The sequence below is a fragment of the Cebidichthys violaceus genome, unplaced genomic scaffold (assembly GCF_023349555.1).
Source record: "Cebidichthys violaceus isolate CVI_PGR_0920_01 unplaced genomic scaffold, fCebVio1.0.p SCAF_24, whole genome shotgun sequence".
NCBI lineage: Eukaryota > Metazoa > Chordata > Actinopteri > Perciformes > Stichaeidae > Cebidichthys > Cebidichthys violaceus.
In genome coordinates, this window is record NW_027176417.1 from 1 (window position 1) to 3,465 (window position 3,465).

The window sequence follows — 3,465 nt, forward strand, 5'->3', positions numbered from 1 at the left end:
TAAAAGTTAGAATTAACAGACGTTTAACATGAATTGAGTTTGCACTGAGCTAACGCGTTCACGTCGGTGGTAACATTCGCCGTGTACGCGGAATGAACCAGATGCTTCGGCTCAGTACAACACCTCCAGCTCATGCCATCTCAACGCAGAGCTCCGACCGCTGAAAAGAAGTGACACAGAGCAGCAGCAGGAGAGCTCTGATTGGCCAGCTGTTGCGTGTCAGCGGGAGTCTGGCCTATCACGGCTCCCGCTGGCTCACACTCATTGTTTCTCTCTAAATGGTCCATTTAAAAAAAAAAAAAAAAAAAAATGTAATTCCCACTCATCAAAGCCGAACAAAAGAAAAAGACGGATTTCTAATTGTAACTCGTGAAATGTAGCGTAAGTGATGCTGTGATTATCGGAGTAGATCCGCATACAGCCATGCGTCGTGTTTCAGAACGGAGCAGACGACGTGAAGAAGCACCGGTGGTTCAAGACGATCGACTGGGAGGCCGTTCCTCTGAGGAAGCTGAAGGTGAGCCGACAGTCCCGCCTCGTAGCTTTGCATGAGGAGCATTTGCACTCCCGTTCACCACGGACGTCCCGTTGTCTCACAGCCTCCCATAGTTCCCAAAGTGTCCCACGAGGGGGACACCTCTAACTTCGACGTGTACCCGGAGGACGACTGGAAGAAAGACCCTCCCGTGCCTCAGAAGGACCTGGAGACCTTCAAGAACTTCTGATCGCCGAGCCTGGTTTATTTATTGACGTGAATATCCTGAGAATTGACAAAAAAAACAACAAAAAAAACACCCCGCCGGCGCGTGTCGTAACCGCTCCAGCTGCTACCGCGGAGAGACTCCTCCCTAAAGACAAAGCTCCAGATGATGCTGTGACGCGTATCATACCACAGAGATGATTTGCTTTTTATATGTTTATTTATCTGAAAGTCAAACCTTTTTTGCTGTTTTTATTTTATTTTTTAAATCACTGTTTTTTCTCTGAGCCTGCTCATATGCAAAAAAAAAAAATAATAATAATGAAAGACTGTTCTAGGTTTTCAAAATAATCAGGTCTTTTTTTTTATATTGTTTTATACGTTCTATCTCTTTTTAACAATGTTCATGCGGTCATATCTAATGTGACTCCAGACCGGTGCTGTTAACTGTCAGCTGGCCAGTAGTCATGAATGCAGTTTCACACTCGCTCTTCTGTATGTAGTCACGAGTCAGCACTTGTAAGAAGGCGCCTTTACGCCACCGTTTGATGTCTCGCAGTGAGGCGAAAGGCGCCCGGGATTGCGAGGTACTCGTCAGTGTTTAGAGCTACGTTACAGTATCCGTTTGCTGTTTCCAGGAACAAATATCGCCCCATAAAACAAATGCCGATGGGATTTCTGTGCCTCGCCCTTCGTTACAGAGCCGCCGCCGCCGCTGCTGTCCAACTGAAAGGATCCAAAGTCAGCACCGCGTCAGGCAGTACCTGGGTGAAAGTCCTGCGTTTGTCCCCCCCCCCCCTCCTTCTTTTCTCGCTCTTTTATTCCACGTCACGCGATGCTTTTCCTCGTTGAGCTCGTAAATTACGATAACCCGACGCGCGGGAGAGGAAGCTGGAACCTCACAAATAAGGCTGACAGTTGGGTTGTAGATGGGGGGGGGGGGGAACATGAATCTATATACTGATCTATTATGAATGTTAAATAAAACCGTGTGTGTGTGGAGGGGGGGCATTTGAGTGACCTCAAACTTACAGTATCTTTGGAATATCTCGGCCTAGGTTAATGCATCGTTCCTCTACTCCATATCTGCACAAAATAGCTACATCTGTCCCGCTTCATATTGAGTCCATTGTCATAGTTTTCACACGGTCCCATCATATACATATTCAACGTCAACGAGCAAACGTCTAGTCAAACAGTATTAAAGGCGTCAGTCCATTCAGCTTTTATAATGTACAGAAAAGAACCATCACGGCTGTTCTCCACGCCTAACGGGGAGGACCTGGAATGACTCGCGGCTACCCAGCATGCCTTGCGGGACGACAGCATACTCTGATTGGCCATATCCTTCCAGGCGTTACAGGCGTCTGCTAAATGCTAGCGTTAGCATAGCTATGATATACTCTGATTGGCCATATCCTTCCAGGCGTCTGCTAAATGCTAACGTTAGCATAGCTATGATATACTCTGATTGGCCATATCCTTCCAGGCGTCTGCTAAATGCTAGTGTTAGCATAGCTATGATATACTCTGATTGGCCATATCCTTCCAGGCGTCTGCTAAATGCTAACGTTAGCATAGCTATGATATACTCTGATTGGCCATATCCTTCCAGGCGTCTGCTAAATGCTAACGTTAGCATAGCTATGATATACTCTGATTGGCCATATCCTTCCAGGCGTCTGCTAAATGCTAGCGTTAGCATAGCTATGATATACTCTGATTAGCCATATCCTTCCAGGCGTCTGCTAAATGCTAACGTTAGCATAGCTATGATATAGGCCACCGAGTTCTGTGCGGAGTGTCTCTCCTCCAGAGCCGGCTCTCCTTCAGCTAGCATCGTAGCTGGGCTAACGCTAGCGTTTAGCAGGCGCCTGGGAGGGTGTGGCCAATCAGAGGCAGAGTAGGCTGGCGGGTGTTCCCGCAAGGCATGCTGGGTAGGCACATCCAGCGAGTCGTCTTAGCGCCACACACCCCATCGTATGTGTAGTGTTGTCTCTCACAATGGTGCTCGTCCATATAGAGCCTGTTTGTATAATGCATGTGTCTTTAAAAACCCAGCCACTTCCGTCTTCCCCAGCAATATCTTTCTACGTCTCAGCCTTTTATGTTTTCTACCCTCTACCTAACAATGCCTATCAATACACAGTAACTCCTTTTGTACCTGTCGTTATGGAACTTTATTAAGCAATGGCACATGTTTGTATTAAGACTGCGAGGGTCTTTGGAAATGTTTGGAAGTGATAAGAAAGAAAAAGCTTTTTCTCTTCCTCCCGTGTCCCGCCTGGTCCTTCCTGTCTGTCCTCACTCACTCTGCACACCGCACTGCTCAAGCTTTCATAATCATAAATAAAGATACATTTAGGAATTAAGTTATTGATGCATTATGTTGATCGCTATATATATATATATATATATATATATATATATATATATATATATATATATATATATATATATATATATATATATATATATATTTAATCTATAATAAGACTCATTTATTTGTATTTATATTCAAGAATATGAGAGGAACTGGAGCAGGGGAAATGCTGAAGGCCGCAGTTCCTCTCTTCACCTTGCGGAGCGCCAAAGTGTGACATCGCCTTTAGCCGATTTTCGCTGATGTCGGTGGTTTTTTCTTCGGTTAACCCGCCTCGCGGAGAAACCGCTGACGTGGCATTTCCCAGCCGTTACCTGTGTGTTTTCCAGCAGCCGGGGTGACTGTATTCCCAGCAGCTGTTTTCATCTGTATCTCTTTAAAT

At 45.6% G+C, this 3,465-nt stretch overlaps 1 long non-coding RNA gene across 1 annotated transcript; it reads left to right on the forward strand.

Annotated features, from left to right (window-relative positions):
* Positions 1-6: 6 nt before the first annotated feature.
* On the forward strand, positions 7-2,970 carry LOC137879163 (uncharacterized). The gene is made up of 2 exons (XR_011103709.1): positions 7-517; positions 600-2,970. It is a non-coding gene; the product is annotated as an uncharacterized lncRNA (long non-coding RNA).
* Positions 2,971-3,465: the final 495 nt, after the last annotated feature.